Source organism: Centruroides sculpturatus, unplaced genomic scaffold (genome assembly GCF_000671375.1).
Source record: "Centruroides sculpturatus isolate CEXI.00-Female unplaced genomic scaffold, Cexi_2.0 scaffold2122, whole genome shotgun sequence".
NCBI lineage: Eukaryota > Metazoa > Arthropoda > Arachnida > Scorpiones > Buthidae > Centruroides > Centruroides sculpturatus.
In genome coordinates, this window is record NW_019386349.1 from 15,940 (window position 1) to 40,564 (window position 24,625).

The 24,625-nt window shown below is 29.2% G+C and overlaps 2 long non-coding RNA genes across 2 annotated transcripts; both read left to right on the forward strand.

The window, feature by feature from the left end:
- Positions 1 to 975: 975 nt before the first annotated feature.
- Positions 976 to 1,346, forward strand: LOC111614644. The gene is made up of 3 exons (XR_002754973.1): positions 976 to 1,046; positions 1,117 to 1,144; positions 1,212 to 1,346. It is a non-coding gene; the product is annotated as an uncharacterized LOC111614644 (long non-coding RNA).
- A 426-nt stretch (positions 1,347 to 1,772) lies between these two features.
- LOC111614643 lies at positions 1,773 to 5,818 on the forward strand. The gene is made up of 3 exons (XR_002754972.1): positions 1,773 to 1,831; positions 2,987 to 3,255; positions 5,695 to 5,818. It is a non-coding gene; the product is annotated as an uncharacterized LOC111614643 (long non-coding RNA).
- The last annotated feature ends 18,807 nt before the right edge of the window (positions 5,819 to 24,625 follow it).

Sequence of the window (24,625 nt, forward strand, 5' to 3'; positions counted from 1 at the left end):
GAATTCGGATTATTCCGAGCTACTGCACAACATCTGTTAACCGGACATAATTGTCTTCTTTTTTTTATACTGCTGTTCTATCTCTTAACGTTGAAAAAGATGTTTATGCATTCTATAGTCTCTCATAACTTTAATAGCCCTGAAAAAATTGGAAGTTTTAATACCGTTTGAGATTACAGTAAAAGTGACATTAAATTCAAATACAATGCACATATTTACCGGTATTGTGAAATTTTGTATGCCGTCAATGTTTCACAACTTTCTGTTATTCATTACCTAAATTTCATTGAATCAAATTAAATTAGTCTGTATTCTGTATATTTGCTAAGTTCCAAGCTTTATAATATGTTTAGTAGTTGTTTTGTATAATAAATAAAGATAAATCGAGTTTTTAGCTTTAGTCATGTTAATGAAAAGGTACTGTGTATTTCTATCATAAATTGTTAATTGAAAATTGCTCGAAAAATCAGATAATTTATGTGCTGTGCTGTCACTCCGTTGAAACAAACTGAATGTGTGACAGTCTGTGTACAAGACACTGGATAAATAATAATACTAGAGAGCCTATTTTAAAACATTTATATTATAAAATTTTTTTATAATATTTATACTAATAAAATAATAATGCTTATTTCATTGTTTGTGGTTATACGATTACTTCAGATGATCCTCTTCTTAACAATAACGAACTATATTGAACAAATTAATAAATCACACAATTACATATTAATTAACTTTACAAATAATGTAACCTTTCTTATACACACAGAAAACAACAACAACGTTCTTTCGAAAATTCTTAGAAAATTATTTTCCAAATTCAAAAATAATTTATTTTACAAAATATATTTGTTTTGTAATTCTTTTCAAATCAGATACATTAAACATTCGTAAGAAATTTAAAACATAAATCTACAAAAAAAATGTTGTAAATTATAACGTAATCATAATTTGTTTTTTTAGCGCGACTGGATTGAAAAATCGGATGAAAAAGAGACATTTGTTACAAAATACATCAAGCTATTACAACATGTCCTTGGTATTACGTACGTTTTCTTTACGGTATTACTAAATCATACTAGATATGTTAAATACAATTTACTTCTTTTGTTTTAGGTTTCAAATGACAGTTTGGTTAAGAACGGTAAGAAATATATTTAGCGATTATATTGCTACAGAATATATTTTAATAAATTTAATTTATTTAATAGTCAGACATCGCCATTATCGGCGGTCCTATAAGAAAAAGTTATATGTCCTATTCTTCTTCTATAATTGACACTTCAACTACATTTACAATAAGTGCTGCAAGACCTTTACCAAAAGCAGTTTCTTTAATTAAACCTTTTAATAAAATGGTAATATTAAAAAATTGTTTATCTTTTGTATCTATTAACTAAAATTAATACTTTCCTAACTGTTATGTATACTAAACACCTACAAATAAATTATTTCTTGTCAAGTTATATTGTCAAATTAAACTTTCTCGAGTACGTCCACTTAGGCAAAAATATAAACTTATTGTTTTACAGATATTCCTTTAAATTTGGGGTTATTTTATGTACAGAAGAACGCTTCTTAATATTTAATTGATGTTTACAGTGTTCATAATTAGAGATTTTACTGTATTATAAAAATTATATAATTTTGAAAACTAAAAAATAATTATTAATTGTTACGTTTCAGGTTTGGATATTTATTTTTATTTCATTCGTTATTCTTCTATCAACTCTGTATGTTGCAATGAATAAAGAATCTGAGTATGACAACGAGAAAAAGCCAAAGTTATCTACATTATTTTGGATATTATTGAGAAACTTTCTTCGACAAGGTTGGTATTCTTGTACTCTACAGAATGTGTATTTTCCTAGACAAAATAATTCATAAAATAATTAAAATATATTACATATTAGTGCAAAAATTTTATATGAGCAATGATATAAAATATTGCTTCAATTACTACAAAATCAGACAATGAAAATTAATGTCGGGAGTATCTTTTCTCCTGCGCTATAGAACGTTATGTTTTCGGCCCATTAATTTTGTTGTGATTAATATTATACTAACGTCTCACTTTCACATTATTTTTTATTTTTTAGATACAAAAATAAATCGTTGTTTTCTCAATACGTTTCGTATCCTAATCGGCTGTTCGATCCTTATTGCATTTGTTCTAACATCAGCATATGTTGGCATTCTGCCATCTTATATTGTTAATCCAGGAACCGAAACCATTCCTGAAACTATTGAAGAATTGACTCAATCTGTTATAGACGGACGATACAACATCACTTTCTTCGAATTAAGCGATGAATGCCGTTATTTTGATCGATGTCCTTACCAAGTATGTATTGTCTATTACACATATTTAGTTATATGTTTAACGTACTAAATATTTTTAAAGTCGATTAGAAATATATTATTAAAATACACGAAGTGAAACCTTATTTCTTAAGATTATGAAGTGACAATACCGCAGAATTTGAAACAAGACGATTCATTTAAATAATATTATTCGCGAGTCAAACAGACTTTACGTGGCCCTGTATATAACAATATTGTTGTCATAGGCAGGGGTATTTTTAAACATGTCAATTCTTATTATATCAGATATTTTGGCATAGTCTATATTGAAAAAAATTAAGACTAAGAAAGGAAATACTACTTTGAGCGGATATCAAATACTTGTGTACAGTGTAAATGGGAAAATAATTCATACAATACACATGGCACAAACTGAATCTTATTCCGACCATATTACCTGCAAAACATATTTCTGCTGTGATTACCAAATACAGTTAATCCGTAATAGCAATAATTATATCTTGAAAATAATTGTAATATAATACTTTTATACACTTTTTATCTAAGCAGTCATGAGTCACTTCCTATGTATTAATATTGAAACACTATGTATACTTTTCTAATTAATATTTATTAATTTTCTGTTACGTTACATTAATAGACTTTATTTATATATTTGTAGAAGTATATCCCGAAGTCAATTATTAAAAATAATGTTACCGAAGTCTTTTATAAAAATATTATCAAGTACAACGAGTCCTGCAACAAACAAGTTGAAAAAGTACTTAAAGGAACTTACGCTCTCCTGGCATCAAGACATAGGATTGAATTGAGCATATCCAAATGGGGAAAGGAAAAGTTCTTCGTTTCGAAAGACGACCTTTTTACAAAATTCAGTTTTATACAAATGAATTTAGCCAGAGTTAATTATGCTGTTGAAATCGCCAAAACGTAAGTACAGCAAATGTCTTTTTTATCTCTGACTTGTGCAAAATAGGTAAAACCACTGAATAATGTAGCTAGTTGCGAGTTCCTACCACACGATCAGGTTCACTCTATTTACGTGTTAGATATGTTGGAATATCTAACATCTAAATAACTTCGGAGCAGTTTCCCATACAAAATTTTCGCAGGTTTCACCTCATCTCAAAAGGCCATTCACTTGTTCAGTTTTCTTTTTTCTTCAGTTCAATTTAAAATGTCTATTAACAAACCTTTAATTTGGAATTAACCACTCTGTTGGTTATCTAGAACTAGACAACATATGAATTTCGAAATTCCTTAAGCAAAACATGTGCTGTTATTTCACAGACTTCATGCCAATAATTGGGTAGGAAAACATTATGGAAAAAATGCGACGAAGTTTAGTTCGTAAACTTCGTACGGGATCAGCGTCATTCAATAAAATATTAATATAAAGTAAATATATCCTTACTGAAATACTATTTTGTTATATTATTTAAATTAAAAAAACAATTGAAAATTTTATATAATTTAGAATGTAATGTCACATAGACCCCTGTTGAAAACCACTGAATTACACAATACCAAATTAGATAAATAAATAATTTCTAAAATTATAAGACATAATTGTATCAAAAAGGTTTGAAAAAATTACAATTTTACAAGATTATCGTTTAAAATAGGATTAACGTGAACACCGTTGTTATAAACATATTAGTTGCATGCCATATCAATAATGAATGGAGGAAGTTTAAGTTGGGAGTTTTATTACGCGACAAAACTGCAAATTGCACTCACCGTGGAGCAACGTTCATGGTCTCAGGATGACAACTAAATACGAATGAATAATGCGTTGATAATGCACGTTTGAGCAAACAAGGTCATAATTGAAACCACACATTATATTGGCCACAACTATACTCTACGAAAGCTCATAATTCTAGTTTTTATTGCCTAGCCAAGGAACGTATACGATAGATGTCTTTGGAGTTGCATCTGCCATACACAGCAAGTGAACACATTTTTGGACTTTATCTGAAAATACTCTGTAGTTCGAGTACATGCTTTAAGTAATATGCTTAAAAAGTTTAAATTAAAAGGAAAAACTTACCATTTTATTAAGTTTTTTTGTGTCGAGTGACCAAAATATGCATTAAAGTATGCCTGTTTTACGTGCCGCTGTAGCATAGTCTTAAATATATACAAACCGATCTGTTTTCATTTTACTGATTTCGAATTACTTCCCAAGAAGAAATTCTATCGATCTATTATGTGATGATTGATTCAATAAAAACAGAACAAAATTTCTAGTAAAAAAACTAGAAAAAAATTATTGTAACACTACAATAAAATTAAAATCTGCACATAAAAAAGGTAGGAAGTTCATTCACAAATAAACTTTCTACCTTTTTTTCCTATGGGAAATTATCTTCTATTTAAGTATTACACACGAGATAAAATGCTTTAAAACGTAATAAACAACTATGTAATAAACAACCGGCATCCTTTTTACCAGTTGCAAAGCCACAGCCAACTATTAGTGTTTAGTAGTTTTACCAGCCCGGCCATTGGTTACTGCTGAACTGTTGATAGAACATACATCGTTCCAATACATTGAGGCTTCATACTTTAAATGACTCTATCTTGGAATGCTTGCTTCGGCTCTCGCATAAGGCACCTATGTTTTCAGTTTTATCTTATTTGTTTTGGGTGTGTTTAGTAAATATGCTGTATTATGTGTTGTTAGTTAAATTTTTAATTAACAATTTCTTACGGAAATTTTTCTTTGTCGACCGCTTTTAAAAAAGTTTATCGTTTCGGATCCTGTACTTTGAAATTTCTGAAACAGCATTATATAAACCACATTTAACACACTGAAATGTATGAGTATATTCTGAATACATATTATAGTATTTTATTACATTAGCTTTACTAATTAACACAGATGTATTTGTATTATATATTTGTATTTGTACAGATGTAATTGTTATATTTTGATCATACATCTATGTTAAATATCATATAGCATTGCTGAAGATAGAAACTTACACTAAAGTGTGCAAGGCATTGTGTTGTAAATTGATAATATGGTATAGAGTTATTTTGATATATGCTTCTTATCTATAATTACTGTATATATATTATACTTGCGTCGACATTGGAAGTTTTAGTCCACAAGAATGTCCAAAGTGAATACAAATTTAATATAGTATATAGTTAGTCTACGATCAATGATAAATATTTTATTTAAAGCTTTCATTTCATAAATAATGTAACTGAAGACTACAGCATTTACAACTCTCAAGAATTACTTTGTTAAAATAAATTTGTATAAATTAAATAACACATATATTTATAATGTATTATATATCAAAATTACTAGTACACTATAGACACAAATTATTAACATATAATTATATTTAACAGGGTGAATCTTGTTCAACAAAGTGGGTTACCCGAGAAAATTCGCAGAACTCTACTTCATAAAGCAACAAGAAAAGATCTTTTCTACAAACACGAACCAATTGATACAAATAAAAAAGAAGTACCGGAAATGGGTGATATTATGGGTCCATTGTACTTACTAGGTGCAGGATATTTAATCGCTTTTGTAGTATTTGTTACAGAAATTCTCGTAAACAAGATTAAAAACATTGCAAGAAAGAAATCAAGAGTGAAACCTATCAATAATTTTCAAACGCATTTCTAAATTTATGTAATATTAATCTAGTTGCTAATTCTGTTTCCTATTTTTTGAATTTTTTCATTATATTTTACTATTTCAAACAATATTACTTACAAAATACAAAAACAGCAACGTTCAACAATACACAATCAAATTGCACGTAAATTACTCATGGCAATGCCCATGATATATGTATTTGGTAAGATTTGAAGAAAAAAATTGTTCATCCATCACTTTGAACACTTTTTTAATTTTTCATATGCTGTTATATAGATAGTGGTTAAAACTCTTATAAATTTAAATATGAGAACTGAAAACTTTTAATTTTGATCATAATATTTACATCAGTTTTATCAAAGGTAATTATAAAATATAATGTACGAAAACTTAACATCAATTATATGGAAAAAAATGATATTAGTGAAGAAATCCGAACTAAGACATACACATTAGAATTTCACTAATCCGACTATATCTGCCACCGGAATGGAATGGTCGGATTAGCGAAAAATGCGCTATACCTATCATATTTTCTAATATATATAGGCTTAAGTTCGCCTAAAGGCAATGGACGACACGACTAATTGTTCTTTGCAATGAACTGAAATGCAGAGTTATTCACAAAAAGAAAACTAAGTTAAACGGAATACAGAAATATTTCATATGATTAATCTTTTCACGAAACACAAAAGCATATGATAGATCACAATATATTNGAATAATTGAGATAACAGATTATTGCCTACAGGATCACGTACAAATTTTTCAAAGTTATTATTCATTCGTGCACTCTATAGTCTATGACAAATTATCATAAAGAATAAAATATTCAGGATTTACTAGGAAAATATAAATTTGTATTTTACGATGTGAAAAACGTTTACAGTAGAACTCACTTTTACAGATGCTTCAGAATATTAATACTCTCTTCTAATATCAATGAACAGCTATGTAATCTTAATAAATTAGAGCCCTAAACTGTATTGTCTTCAACTGTTTATACAGTCAGAGTAAACATACAGGAAAATAAAAACTCCGCATCTTTCACAGTTTTTAAAGCAAATTTTACAGTAACTCATAAACCATACATCATTCAATAAATATACTATATCAAATATTATAATAATAATATAAAAATTTTTAAAAGATATATGTAAGCCAAGCTATTTATTAGCATTTGTATAAAACTTAGACGTAAAAAATAGTCTCAAATATTGTTACTCTAAATAGAAATGCATGATACGTTTGTAATTTATGTTAAAGTGTATAATCTAATAAAGTTTTAATTGAAAACACAGTATAATCTCTGTACAATGGACACTGACAGCAATGTAACATGACAATTGTTTGATGGCAGTTTCTTACTTACTGGTAAATTACTAAGAATTTATTTACAGGTGACTATTATGTTCGGTGGCCATTATTGTTTGTTCGATTGTATATGCTACTAATGTCGATATTAAATAAAAAAATATATATATAGATGTACTATATTGTTATATGTACTGTACACTAAACATTAAGCAAATAAAACATAATGCAACTTTCACAGTTCTAAAGTTTTAATCATTTGAACTGAGAATAAACCTCAGAAAATATGTTATGGTAGATATACAGTAAATCCCCCTATAAGACGGTAGATACATTTCGTTCTTTATGAATCAATTTTGTAGGAATCATAGTTTACGGACTATGGCTGTTTGAAAGGTTTTCTTTCATAAAATTAATCGATTCTAGACTAATTCGACTCAACATTTCCAAAATACTTATATTTTTTTGAAAATAATCAGTATAAACTACGTTATAAACAAAAAATTGTAGGATTACTTACCGAGTGTGTACCGTTCGACTACGCCCGTTGCTAAAGCTTGGTTTCGTCGCGGAACAGCGCATCAAACCGCGGCCGCGATTTCTGATATTATTTTTCTGCGAAAACTTCGTTGACCTTTGGAGACATCCTTAATATAAATAATTTTTATGGCCGTTAAATAAGAAATGTTTCTTTCACAAGAAATGTATAAAATTACAGTACTGGACAGACGATAGGTCGCCTAACTCGCCGTAGCGTGACGCTAGACGGCGAAAAATATATATTTAATTATAATAAAGTTACAATAAATTAAGTTAATATATAATTATATATACAGTACCTAATTTATATATAATTAATATATAATTATATGTACAGTACCTAATTTATATATAATTATATGAACAGACGATACTAAACTCAATTTATCCGCCTAAACGTCCGTAGCGTGGCGCTACGGACGGCAGGAAAGTAGTTCGGCTGCCCGATGACGTTTTACGTATTATAGGAGTTATTTTTACCGTTGTTTACGGATACTGCCACAATTTTTATAGGAATCATAACTATAGGAAACGGTTTTATAGAGGGATCTACTGTATAAAATTGCAATATTTTGTAAACAGAAATTTAATACAGAACTATTCACCCTATATTGATTTTGGTTTTTCTATTCTTTTTGTATCACAACAAATTAAATGGGAGAAACTTGTATTTTGTTGTCACTGTTTTTGAATAATATAAGTAGTAGTGATTCGATGCACTTTGGGGTATATTTTTAAATTTTCTTCTTTGAATTTCTCTTTTTCCAGTATATTTAATTTTTCATAAAATAGAGGATACAATAGTGATTTTACAAAAGTACAACAATAATTAACGTTTTTTATTACAATTTCTAAAAATATTTATTTATTTTAATTAATAAAATTACACTTTATATAATTTTTATTTCACAATGGTATTGTTATCTTATTATATACTACAAAATATTTACATTCACATCTTTTATTCTGTGGTAATTCTAACAATGCTGCTTTATTTCCAGCCGGTTTTAGACAAGGATGTTTTATTGCAAACACTATGTATTAAGTAAGTTTCAGAATTTTGTTTTTTTTTGTATATTCTTAAATATCCACATTAAAAAATAATGATTTCAAAGCATCTGTAAAAACTAAAAGGTATAATGACCAAATGATATTACATTTATTCCATTATCTGAAATACGTTTTTTATTATAAAATGTAGAAAACCATATTTTGTTTAAAAATACGTTGTCACTCATTTTAACTCTCAACAAAATCACGAATATGTGACTTGAAGTTTCATGAACTTTTTCTGATTATGAAATATGTTTATACAGTATAATTAAAGATAGAAAAGTTGAAATTTTCAGTAGAAAATAACAACTAACATGGGATGCTTAACCTTTGAATTTTCCAAATTGTTAGTTATATTTGTCAGGTAAAGTTCCTAAATTATCGTAGTTTGAATAACTGGGAGTAAGGCCGAGATCTCACCTCTTCACTGGCAACAGTTTAATAAAAACTGCTCACTGTGTTAGTAAATGGCGCGTTTCGGTTTTCCTTAATCCTGTGAGATCATGATCAGTTTGTCAGGTGGAGTGGAAGAGAGTGAAAGGGGTCGTTGGTAAGGCACATGCGATATACGGGTTTCAGATACCATTAACAAGATATTTTGAATGTTATTCATTAAAATGAAAGAATTTAATGAATAACAATCAATTACTTTCATAAAAAAAATTCAGACATAACCTTTATAAACTGAACTATCTCGTACATTAACTAGATTCCTAACTTTCGTGTACAGTTTACAGGGGCCAAGAGAAGTGGTTTCGATATCAAACCTCTTTCCTATTACATCTGAGATTTTCGGCCAGATGGCCGAGCGGTCAAGGTTGCAGCCTACCACTCTGAGGTTCGAATCCGAACAAGTCGAAAAATCCCCAGGAATTTTTCGGAAGGTGGCCCGTTCGGATATGTCCCATCCCCCACCATCCAGCAGCCCCATTGTGGGCCTTGCCGAACCCATAATGGCTTGCATATAGAGGCCCTCTTAGTGCCCACAGGGTGGAAAGAGTCTAAAAAAAAAACATTTGAGATTTGAACAAGTATCCTTTCTTGGAATTTTTTACACGAATTAAAAGATACTGCCCAACTAATATAAAGTTCGTGAGTTACTATGCGACTGTCCACAAGATGTACCGTTCGTAGAGAGACTGCCAGAAAGGGGTGTATCGGTCTTATATATTCAGATCGTCCTGGGAAAATTGTCACGTGATTAAGTGTTGTCATAGACGAAGATTGCTTTTTGCAAATGCAGAGTCATAGGTGTTCCTGGAACAATAAGAAGACGGTGAAATCAAATGTCAACTGTACTCTTTGATACATGCAACATTAGATCAACCATGTTTGTATGTGTGAATGTTGACGTTTTCAAAGGAGTATTATAAACATTTAGCGGTTGTTGACGATAAGGATGACATTCAATCCCTTTTCCTGGCGATATTAGTTTAAAGATCTCGTTAAGACGTTAAGTTAAAATTTTGCGAAAGTTAGGCAAAATATCTTTTAAAATTTCCGAATCTCACAGTAATTTTCATGTTTTCAAGCGAACGAAAAACTATTGCCAACATAAACGAGAATTCAAAAGTTGCAACAGCATTATCCAATAAGTAAAATCTCTATTTATTAATTTTGTTTAAAAAGGTTTATAAATTATTTGCTTTCCTAAAATAACTAGCTAATGGTGCAGCTAAAAATCCATCAAATTCGCTTTCTGATATGTCATCATTATCATCAGGTATAGTATGTTGTAGAAATAGAATAAATAAGTAGCACATCAATAGTATTTTTACATAATTTATGAATTTTGTATGTATTGTTTCATTTCTTGTACTACAACCACTCTGCACAGGAAGAACTCTGTTAAGTGATTATCAAAATTCCACAAAGCAATATTGCTCATTGTATTAATGATAAACAGATGTTAATGTTAATGAGAGAACAACTGTATCGATTACAAACTGTTGAGTATAGATATATCAGAAAATTCATGAGACTGCAGTTAGAAAATTAGTCGGAAGTTCCTGTCCAGAAAGACTAAATTGTGTGTCAAGCAAGATATAGGGATAAAAGAAAAACTCGGAACTGGTAGCACGAAGGTCTCAGACACTTGGCAAGGTTAGTGAGAATAAAGAGATAGAGAGAGAAAGAGTACATACTTCTCTGAAAATTACGCTCCGGTACGGGTGAGTTCTGAGACCGGACAAATAGTGCAGATAGAGCGAATCCACTGACTGAGATATCTCGATGACTTAACCGTTTCGATATGGTCATCCTGGAGCACAAAGCATTATATTCATATATCTTTAATCTGTATAATTTGTAAATAAAGTGTAAACACTGAATAGTTTTGAGCGTGGAGGTAAACTTCCAACAGGCCTATATTCTAGAACATTTCAAGCTATGTTTAACTTGATAAACCAACTTGAAGAGATGAAGTGGAGTCTTGAGTGTAGAGATGCACTTCGCCACTATAGTGAAGCGTTATAAAAAGTATCAACGAATTTCGTAATTTCCTGGCTATTATGAGAATTTATCTAAATAATTTTTATATTTTTGATCATACTGAATAAAATGTTGTTTGAGGAGCCATCTGTTATGTATTTTTATTGTAAACAGGTTAATATATAATTATCATAAAATGGCAAAAAACCTAATTTTCAGGGCAGAATTGAGTATTATATATAAAAAACATACACAATAATAACGAATAAATCATTGTTTAGTTTTATTCCACTGTTTCTCTATATTCTTGACGTTTAAACACCGAAACTTAAGCATGTCAATGCCCTTTATCCACAAGCTACCATCATTAATTGTGTTTCTTCATTATTACTCCCATCGTGAGATATTAAACATAATAAACATTAATGCCAACACATACACATGCTTACGTACATACATAACCACGAAATTTTTTATCTTTTTACACTCTTTTAGGTTTAGGAGTCTCTAAACCTAAAGATTTGAAAAAGTTTGGATGTTCAAATTTGAAATCATTTTATTACTTTCCTTTGTTATGTATACGTAACAGAATAAAATATGATATCAAATTTAGATNATAAATATATATAGTTAAATTCCTGTATATATAAAGTACATTACTTGAGTTATTCAATATACAATAGATATTTGTGTTACTTAAATTAAATTATTCGTTTAGTTTTATTCCACTGTTTCTCTATATTCTTGACGTTTAAACACCGAAACTTAAGCATGTCAATGCCCTTTATACACAAGCTACCATCATTAATTGTGTTTCTTCATTATTACTCCCATCGTGAGATATTAAACATAATAAACATTAATGCGAACACATACACATGCTTACGTACATACATAACCACGAAATTTTCACTCTTTTTACATTCTTTTAGGTTTAGGAGTCTCTAAACCTAAAGATTTGAAAAAGTTTGGATGTTCAAATTTGAAATCATTTTATTACTTTCCTTTGTTATGTATACGTAACAGAATAAAATATGATATCAAATTTAGATATTTAAGTATTTTGCATGTCTACGTTTTCACACTACTGAACCGAAAAAAGTCAAAAAAGAAAAAAAATATTTCCTTGTATATATACGTATGTGTTTGAGAGTGTGTGTGTTGGCATCTATTTTGTTTAATATCTCAGGATAGGATAACGATTACTAAGAAACAAAACTTTGCACGGTAGGCGAAGTTTTGTTTTACTAAGGGGCAATAATGCAACGAAGTTTTGATTGTAAAAGATCCAAAAGATGGATGGAAGGTGACGGTCCTGTGATATCAGGCATAAACTTGGACTTATTAACGATTTCAACCTGTTATTGGCATTGACAGATCTTTATGAAACTCGTTTTTACTTTCAAAATTAAATCTTTTAATAACAATTAAAAATATAAAAAGTTTTAAATAAAATATCATAACAGTTTGCACTACAAACTCAGTTTCAAAAAATGCAGGAAAAGTTAAGCAACTTGTTGCTAGAATTTTCATTTTTTATTTGAGAGTATTAAAAGTTCAGAAACGTAACACCAATATAATTATTTTATTAGCTTAATGTCTGGATTACATATGGAAAATTTTAAGATATATATTTTTTATATCGATATAAAAAACATATACAATTGAACCTGCAAATGATATACATCTCTAATCAGCGGCCATTGAATTTTTTTCATGAAGAAAAACGCATACAATTAACTTCTAAGTATGTCGTGAACATCAAAGAACAGCCTTGTTGTACATTTTCTCGTGTCCTTTTTGTTGGGTGAGAGCTACTAGACTATGGTGCATTGAAGTAAGTTGTGATGTGCATTTGCAATGTGACATATTTAGTAATTATATATATTTGTTTAAACTGGAAAAATAATGCCTTCCGGGAGGTCTTTTAATAGTAACTGGCCCCTATTCAGGCGTTACAAACGTGGAGAAAACCCGGAAAACTCCACGTTGCCAGCCCGTCCTAGCAAGGAGAAAACCCGTGACCGAACTTTCAGTGTTGAGGAACAGAACCGCTTGGCCACTGGTCGGCCATGATGTACTTTGTTGTCACTGGCCATTATTCGAAAATGTTACTGTATTTACAATAAAATTTAATATTAGGGAAACATTAGTAAATAAAAAATAAAATATACATTTTGTTTGTAGTTACAACACTTGCAAATACACAAGGTTGATACATTTGGTAATAAATATTTGTGCTTATATAAATTCTTCCATAATTATTGTAGTATCTGTTGAAAACTATTTGTAAAGTGATGCTTAATGAGATAGCAAAATTTGTATGCTTTCAGTACGGTTACATCGGTGTTTCAGTGCATGCAATCAACTCAAACACTTAACTGTTAATTGCTAAAATTCAGTTTTCTCACATTTTATATGTATTAGTATTGTTGCTCAAAACAGTAAAATGTAATAAAAGCATGAATCTATTTTAATTAGCAAATACAGCATTATAAGCTAAATTTAAAAATTTGATTAAATATTAATTTGCAATATGGAATTGCCTTACTTTGCATTTGTTTTTTCTAATCTTTTTTAACTTGTTTACTAGAATTTCTGTAAGAAATACTACAAAAGAAATCAAATATCCCGCAACTAATAAATAGAGTAGACCCATAATATCGTCAATTTCCAGAGGTTCTTCATTATTGGTATCAATTGTATGCCCATCGTAAAAGAAATCGCTTCTTGCTTTTTCATCAAGAATATTTCTGTGAATTTTCTCAGGTAATCCACTTTGTGCAATAAGATTTACCCTGTTAAATATAAATATATATAGTTAAATTCCTGTATATATAAAGTACATTACTTGAGTTATTCAATATACAATAGATATTTGTGTTACTTAAATTAAATTATTCAAAATCTATTATGACCGTGAAATTGTTAAACGTGTAGTACATTTCAGTTGCATTATTTATTAAATTAAAGCATTAAATAAAGAAGTTACTCGCAAACATTGAAAATTACACTAATTATAATTTAAAATATAAAGTATTAATTGTCATTTTTAAACATTTTAATAGAAGTTCTTTTGTTATTTGTCATCAATAAATTATGTAATAATCTAAAATATTTTCTTATAAATTTAATAAATTTCATGTGAAATTTACAAAAATCAAAACTACATATCTTTGAACGTTCCCTGTTTTATGAAGTGTCACCAATTGTCAGCGGCTATGTGAATAAAACTACTGAAAAATAGTAGTTAGACAAGGCTTCACACTCAATTAGTAGAATGCCTAGATGAAATTTTGCATGCTATATTCTAAGTGTTTGAATTTTAAAAATAGCCCATAAATACTGAGAATATAAATATCATTTATCACCAAATACACTAAGGTAAAACGCTAACATTACAATGGATTGTGCTGTTAGAATTAGCTGAAACAGCTTCACGCCTGACATTGATCTCTAGTCGATTCTTTCCAAAGACAGACCATAACTACCTAATGTTCTATGGCATTAAGCAGTGGTAAATTGTGAGTAATAAGAAACACATTCTTTATACTTACGTTTTAGCGATTTCAACAGCATAATTCACTTTGACTAAATTCATTTGTATGAAGTTGAATTTCGTAAAAAGTATATCATCTGAAACGAAGACGATTTCATTTTCCCAATTGGTAAGGCTCAATTCAATTCCCTCTCTTGTTGCTAGCACAGCGTGAGTTCCATTAAGTACTTTTTTCATTGGATACCAACCCCACTCGTTATACTTCTTGACATTTTCATAAAAAATTTCGATTACATCATTTCTAATTATTGTTCTCTTGAATAACGTCTACAAATGTATAAATAAACGAAATTCGAGTGAATTAAAGTACATACACCGTTTTAATACTTTTAATAAAAAAACTAACGATTCACTAAAAAATAACGTTTTAAAACTTCTGTAGAAACATATCTAATTTTAAAGATATTTTATTCATTTCGATAATGTCCTTCGAACTGTTTTCTAGCAGTGAATTTAGCTCGGGTATTTATGACAACTACTCTGAGTTTCAAAAAATGCAGGAAAAGTTAAGCAACTTGTTGCTAGAATTTTGATTTTTCATTTAAGAGTATTAAAAGTTCAGAAACGTAACACCAATATAATTATTTTATTGGCTTAATGTCTGGATTACATATAGAAAATTTTAAGATATATATTTTTTATATCGACATAAAAAGCATACACAATTGAACCTGCAAATAATATACATCTCTAATTAGCGGCCATTGAATTTTTCTCATGAAGAAAAACGCATACAATTAACTTAACAATTAACAAGTATGTCGTGAACTTCAAAGAACAGCAATGTTGTACATTTTTTCGTGTCTTTTTTGTTAGGTGAGAGCTACTAGACTATGATGCACCGAAGTAAGTTGTGATGTGCATTTGCAATGTGACATATTTAGTAATTATATATATTTGTTTAAACTGGAAAAATAATGCCTTCCGGGAGGTCTTTTAATAGTAACTGGCCCCTATTCAGGCGTTACAAACGTGGAGAAAACCCGGAAAACTCCACGTTGCCAGCCCGTCCTAGCAAGGAGAAAACCCGTGACCGAACTTTCAGTGTTGAGGAACAGAACCGCTTGGCCACTGGTCGGCCATGATGTACTTTGTTGTCACTGGCCATTATTCGAAAATGTTACTGTATTTACAATAAAATTTAATATTAGGGAAACATTAGTAAATAAAAAATAAAATATACATTTTGTTTGTAGTTACAACACTTGCAAATACACAAGGTTGATACATTTGGTAATAAATATTTGTGCTTATATAAATTCTTCCATAATTATTGTAGTATCTGTTGAAAACTATTTGTAAAGTGATGCTTAATGAGATAGCAAAATTTGTATGCTTTCAGTACGGTTACATCGGTGTTTCAGTGCATGCAATCAACTCAAACACTTAACTGTTAATTGCTAAAATTCAGTTTTCTCACATTTTATATGTATTAGTATTGTTGCTCAAAACAGTAAAATGTAATAAAAGCATGAATCTATTTTAATTAGCAAATACAGCATTATAAGCTAAATTTAAAAATTTGATTAAATATTAATTTGCAATATGGAATTGCCTTACTTTGCATTTGTTTTTTCTAATCTTTTTTAACTTGTTTACTAGAATTTCTGTAAGAAATACTACAAAAGAAATCAAATATCCCGCAACTAATAAATAGAGTAGACCCATAATATCGTCAATTTCCAGAGGTTCTTCATTATTGGTATCAATTGTATGCCCATCGTAAAAGAAATCGCTTCTTGCTTTTTCATCAAGAATATTTCTGTGAATTTTCTCAGGTAATCCACTTTGTGCAATAAGATTTACCCTGTTAAATATAAATATATATAATTAAATTCCTGTATATACAGAGTAAATTACTTGAGTTATTCAATATACAATAGATATTTGTGTTACTTAAATTAAATTATTGAAAATCTATTATGACCATGGAATTGTTAAAGGTGTTGTGCATTTCAGCTGCATTATTTATTAAATGAAAGCATTAAATAAAGAATCTCGCAAACATTAAAAATTACACTAATTATAATTTAAAATATAAAGTATTGAATTTCAAATATTAATTGTCATCTTTAAACATTTTAATAGAAGTTCTTTTGTTATTTGTCATCAAGAAATTACGTTAGAATCTAAATTATTTTCTTATAAATTTAATAAATTTAATGTGAAATTTACAAAAATCAAAACTACATATCTTCGAACGTTCCCTGTTTAATGAAGTGTCACGAATCGTCAGCCGCTATGTGAATAAAACTACTGAAGAATAGTAGTTAGACAAGGCTTCACAATCAATTAGTAGAATGCCTAGATGAAATTTTGCATGTTATATTTTAAGTGTTTGAGATTTGAAAATAACCCATAAATTCTGAGAATATAAATATCATTTATCACCAAATACACTAAGCTAAAACGTTTACATTATAATGGATTGTGCTGTTAGAATTAGCTGAAACAGCTTCACGCCTGACGTATATCTCTAGTCGATTCTTTCCAAAGACAGACCATAACTACCTAATGTTCTATGGCATTAAACAGTGATAAATTGTGAGTGATAAGAAACACATTTTTTATACTTACGTTTTAGCGATTTCAACAGCATAATTCACTTTGACTAGATTCATTTGTATGAAGTTGAATTTTGTAAAAAGTATATCATCTGAAACGAAGACGTTTTCCTTTTCCCAATTGGTCAGGCTCAATTCAATTTTTTTTCTTGTTGCTAGCACAGCGTGAGTTCCATTAAGTACTTTTTCCATTGGATACCAACCCCACTCCTTATACTTCTTGACATTTTCATAAAAAATTTCGATCACATCATTTCTAATTATTGTCCTCTTGAATAATGTCTACAAATATATAAATAAACGAAATTCGAGTGAATTAAAGTACATACACCGTTTAATATTTTTAATAAAAAAACTAACGATTGACTGATTGTTATTATTTTAAAGATATTTTATTCATTTCGATAATGTCCTTCGAACTGTTTTCTAGCGGTAAATTTAGCTCAGGTATTTATGACAACTACTCTGATAAATACAAAAATGAAAACAATAATTTTCTGTTTTACGGTAAACTGTGTTTATGTTTGTTTGATCGTTTATTACGTTACGGCAATACAATTGGGCGATTTGTCTATGTGGATGCTTCGGGAAGTCTTTTTAATGGTAACTGAACCCTATTCAGACGTTACAGAAGTGGAGAAAACTTGGAAAACTCCACATAGCCAGCCTGTCCGGCGAGGCGCAAAGCCACGGTCGAACGTCCAGTGTTCAGAAAACGGAACAGCTAATTCTAATACTAAAATCACACCCAATATTATATTATACATTTATTTTTTAACTACTGTGTATTTTAAAATTACAGCTATAACTATATTCAATAAATGATTCTCACTTGTATTAAACATAAATCAAAATAACGACATTCATCGCTGTATCTGAAGAAAGTGATGTTGTATCGTCCTACTTTCACTGATTGAATCAATTCTTGAAATGTATGAGGAATGGCTTCGGTTCCAGGATTAACCATAAAAGACGGCAAAGTACCGACATATGCAGATGTCAAAATAAATGCAATCAGGATCCAACAGCCAATTAGGATACGAAACGTGATTAGAAAATAACGATCCACATTTGTATCTGAAACATAAAAATAATTAGAAATATAAATTGTAAATGAAAAATTTACGAGAATAATAAAAATGTTTTAGTTTTAGCCATTATCGATTTCTTATTTAATAAGAATACATTATTTTTTTAAGTGTCATGTGTAAGAAGTCACAGCAATTGGGTAGGAAAAAAGTGGAAAATAATGTGAAATGTACTACAACAGTCTTTCCGTTGCTGAATAAAAGCCAATAATTTTGTAAATTTCTTTTAAAAAATAAAGGAAATTAAACAAAAACCTTCAAACGTACAGATGTAAAAATACATATGACACTAGTTATCATTGCCTGATTTTAAAAATCATAAATCATAACATACAAAAAATTATTTTACTACTCTACTCGTACACATTATTCACATGAAATATTCGTTCTACGATAATTGACATCAAGTACAATATAATAATACCCACCTTGTCGAAGAAAGTTTTTTAATATAATCCAAAATAGAGTGGAAAATTTTGGCATTTGCTTGTTGCTATATTTATTCTCTTTTTTCATTATTCCATACAAAGTTAAAAAAATGATAAAGAAAGAAAATGGAATACAAATCCAAATCTGAAATGCAAAATTTTCATAATTATTTTGTATTTTTCAAAATATCAATGTTTTTATGTATTATAAAACCGTCAATAACGACCGTGTGTAAATTAATGCGGTTTGTTTAAAAGTGTTTTCCCTGTATATAAAATAACCTACAAACAAATACTACTCTATACAAAATTTTCGTGTTACTTTGAGTAGCATCTTTGCTGCAGTTAAAAAATTCAAATTTCTGATTTCTTCATTACATATTACAGTAAAAATGAGTTTGATTTCGAAATATTCGACATGCGATGTGTTATAGCCCAGCATTGGCCAAATAGATGACAAAACTGAAACCTTGTAGTTGGGTTCGAGTATGTGTTTTGCCAACGATCTAGCTGCATGGTTTTTCTAACTTTCTTCTAATATCTGACACATTAATAGGGGAGATTTCCATATTTATGTGTTAAATAATGCATATCTGTTTCCCCCCGTGGCATGTTTCCTTTCGTAGATGGGTTTACCTGTTGCATATCGTTATACAGTAGAGCCTCGATTATCCGACCAAATTGAGGACTGGGGTTGGTCGGATAACTGAAAAGTCGGATAACCGAAAAGTATGAAAAAATCCATTATTAGTGTAGTGTACAGTATTATTATATCCCATGTAATTAGTATATTAGTACATTAGTATATCGCTATTAACCTACTTCGCGTTGAATTTTTATCGATGTTAAGCCTAACAAAAATTTTTTTAAATAATAATCGTCGCTATTGTATCGTTAAAAATTAAAAAATTAAGCCTCTGGCTTCCTTTCATGATCGACCCAGTTTTGCCAGCTAAAACACGTAAAAATAATATTAAAGTAGCCAAGACATAGCCAAAGATTGTAGCGCCACATTACTAGCAAACATTTGAAATTTGCCGACTAGGACGGTCGGTTAACCAAGGTGACGGTTAATCGGGGGTCGGATAATCGAGGCTCTACTGTACTACCAATCGGTAAATCGGTTATGTTATGAAATGTGTAATAATTTTTTTGTTCTAAAATTCGAATCGTATAGTAAAACGTATGCTTTTTAATATACAGAGAAAAATAATGATTTTTGAAACATTACCATTACATCGAAGGGTTTCACCAAGATAAGAGCTTTATCTAAAGGTCTTGCAGCACGTATTGCAAATGTAGTTGAAATGTGATTTATAGAAGAAGAGTAAGACATGTAAGTTTTTCTGAGATTACCGCCGTGGATGGCAATGTCTGCCTAGTAAATAAAATAAAATTATTAAAATACATGTTAAAACTTTACAATTGCCGGATATAAATTTATTACATCGTCTATATACGTTGTGGTTATAAGCCTGTAACGAAACAAATCAAATGAATCTAACAAATCTAATATGATTTAATTATACTGTATAAAAAATCATACCTGACACGAAGAACATCTGCTAATAGGTCAATATATCGTCCAATAAATGTTTTATTTTTCTCTCTCATATTTTCCTGATAAACGTTATAATTATTATATAATTTCAATATTATTTTTTGCAAGTATATAGTTTAAATTTTACTATAAATGTCTAATAGCTCAAAGCAGAAAGCATTGCACGCAATTTGCTTACATTACTTTATCTTTATTATATGTTAAAGGCATTGAATATATCTACTTTTGAAAATGTTGATAAAGCTATCAGAAGATGTAAAATGCATTCACATCATTTGTTTAACCAGGAATCGAATTGACACAAAGTACGCAAGAATTTTTCATAAACGACTTTGCTGAACCATGTCGCATAACATTTCACTGCTCTCAGTGTGTCTCTTGCCTAATCAATTACTACTACAGAAAAAAAAGCCTCTGTGACCACAATTTGAATAATTTTCTTAATGCCCACAGTTTAAATAATAAGCGAAAAATTACATAAAATAAAAGAAAACTATAAAAACTAACTTAATCAGGTAACTTTTCTGTTACATGAAATGACGGAAGTTACCAATTTAGAACAGCCAAAAAGTTTTCGTTGTCAGCATAAATGTGTCATTCAAATTTGGCATAGAAAAAGTGAATTAAGTTATAAAAGTTTCAAAAAGGAAAAAGAGGATACTTGTAATGTCTTTTGAAATATAATGTACTGTACGTTAACATACAGATATATGCAAACTAAATTACACTGAATATAAAACACACATACAAATTCAAATTGTATTTGAACTATTACAACATTATACATAGACAATGATAAAACAAAAGAACAATTAAAAATTACATTTATTTATACTTACGATATCTACACCAACCTGTATGAACCATGGTATTAAAGGTTTATTTTCAATTACTTTTGTCTTATTGTATATTTTACAGAAAGCCATACTCGAACCTTCGCACTATAACATTTAAAAAATGCAGTAAATAACTACACCTAGCTTGTATAAAGAAAGACAAAATAATAAGTAAAACAGCTCGATTACATAACGAGTTATTAAAAAAAAGTACCACTTATATCTTTATACTAAAAATTATATGTAAAATTTGCCTCATTTAAGTTTGTTATACTTAATTAAAACTATGAACGTTTGACGTCAAAAGCATAAATTGAGGATCGACATATTAATTACTGGCCACAAATCAGCTAATTAAAAGTGTAATAAATCAACAACACCATTTTCATAATATAAAAAATTCGGGCAATATTATAAACTATTAGAAATTATGCAAGAAAAGCATTAAAAACTTACAATTTTAATGTAACTTTCTTCTACTTCTATGAAAGAAGAGTTTTTAACACAGTGAGTAAATGCAAAACGCCGATCACCAGAATTATAAAAGAAAGTCACTAGATGTGACCAAATAATGATCTCTTCTACTACATCCACAACATATTCTTTCTCAATGAATTTGCTGGGAATAGATTCTAAAATTTACACAAATTTCATTTATTTGTAAAATTAAGTTTCTGCACTATACCTTGTATAAAAGTTATGTCTCTATATACATATATATATATGTAAACGTATAATTGTAAAATAAGTTATTATTTTAAGTACAATACTGTAAAAATACTCACATATTTTGTCTAAAAAAAGTTATTTATATCAATATTTAATAATAAATAGATTAAATATCCAGAAAGTATGAAGAACTTCTGACGTAATGAGTAAAAACACGTTGCAGAAATTCATACAAAAAGTCCTCTTAACTTTTCTTAATTAACACTTTTAATAAAAAACATAAAAATTCCATACATTTAGAAAAATGTAAAGAAATACTTACTATCAAGGGTACCATCTAATTCTGGATGAACACTATATGTAATCAGTATAAAACTTAGTTCTAATTGAAGAATCATGTCAAATATCCTTCTATATCAAAATAAATCAAAACAATAAGTGCGATTCTATAAGTTACATCAAGAGATAATTTATAAAAAAATGTTTACATAAATCAATAGATATAAAATGCAGAGATAAATTCTTTATTACCTTAAATTAGCATTTTGTTACCGCTGTACATTGTACTATTTTTTAAACAATAAACCCGTGCCAATCAACTATCTAACACCATTCAGAGGAAAGGTAATTAATACAATAACTTGACTTTCGATCTCTTTCAGATGTGCTTATAGTTATAGTTATAAGCGGGTTTTGCCGCCCCGAATGTTCTATTTGTAGTCTTTCCTTTTTTTTTATTTAACACCTGTCTCGAAACTTAAGAAACACAGACAGAAACAGTGGAAATTTATTTCTTTAACTTTTTTCAAATTTCAGCCCAAACATTTAAAAATATTTTAGTGCAGTTTGTTTATATATATATAAATATATCATTTACAGTAGATTGTTACTCCAGTATATTCGAGAACTCATTATTACTCTGTCACTTGTTGCCCAAAATCAATAGATTGGCCAGGTAGAGTTTGGAAAGTTTTCTTTCGTAGTCTACTTATTACCTAAACGACAGACAGTTCCCCATAGAAAGTCATGCCAGGAAACAACTGCCAACCAATCTTGAAGATAGTTTGTTGCCAGATTATCTCACGTTTTTGTATTCTTCGAAGATTTGATAAGTGATGTGCAATCTGTATATAGTAAAAACTGGTTAATTCGAACCGGAATAACTCGAAATAATTTTTTCCTGAACATCTAAAAACGGGATTCACAATACAAAGATCATATTGACACTACCTAACCTAACCTATGTAGTAAGACCCATAGAAATATAGTATGGATAATTTATTACGGGTTATTGATAAACATGTAGAGTAAAAGGTGGTATTATGGAACACTGCGGGTATTGTGGAACCACTCCATTTTGAACTGATAATAAAGGCGAACTGTAGCGGATCGTGGCCGAACTGAACTAGGTAGACATCCATAGCAAGGGGAAAACCCGTTTTACTTTAGTTAAACAGTTGTACGTAGTGAATCAGCAAATTTGTGTTTTTCAAATTTTGAAAGTTTTTAGTGACAAGTGAATTTAATTATTTCTAAAATATAAATCACGTACTTGTAGGTTCACTGGTGCATATATTCCGTTCTAGAGACTTAGGGGTACATATTAATCTGTGTGATGTTCACGTTTTTTAAAATTTGGTCTCGACAGACATAAGTAATTCAAGATGGCGATTCCATTGGTGCTTTTAATATGGAATCTAACTCCTCTGGAAACCAAACTCCTCCGAACTCTCTATTTGCAAGCAGACATTCGTCGGGAGCAATTTGTGTAAAAGACACTAGGTAGAAAGTCTGAAAATATCGGAAAAGAGCTGCTGGAATATATATTGTCGATGAATGTCATATGTTTCTATTATAAAAGCATTTTTTCGATAAAATACATTGGAGTAAATAATTTTGTAATTATTTAACGTTCTTTCTACTCTCCTATTTGTTTTTGGATACATTAAAGCATTTTTTGAAAACATACAGTAAGGTTCCATACACCACCCAGTTTTTCCTAAGCCTACTTTCTGACTTTTTGTACAGAAGCCATCAAAAACCATACTTATAGTTACACTAGAGAAAAATCTAATTAGGAACATTTAGTTTAATAGTTACCGGTACTTTACGCACAAAAAATGTGTGTGTAGTTATGATAACTTGTTTACAATTCACTAAAATGAAAATGGGGTTCCTCTACACAAAATTTTTATTTGTATAAAAGCATTTACAACTCGAAATATTTAACTGAATTTTTTTCTGACTCATTCGAGTTAACTAGTTTCTGCACTATACCTTGTATAAAAGTTATGTCTCTATATACATATATATATATGTAAACGTATAATTGTAAAATAAGTTATTATTTTAAATTTTAAGTATAATAAAGTAAAAGTACTCACATACTGCCTAGGAGATCTCGAATAACTGAAATGTACTGTATTTCAATACAATAAATAACTAATAAATTGATTTTCTTTGTGACAACCGACGTACTTGTTGTTACAGAATGAACGTTAATGTTTACTTTTAACTAATTGAAAAATTTTCAAATTACATTGTACAATTTTAATTAAATTTTATTTCAAAACATTTATGGAAATTGAAAAAAAAAACTATTGTTTAGTTTGTTTATACAACAAATCATTCAG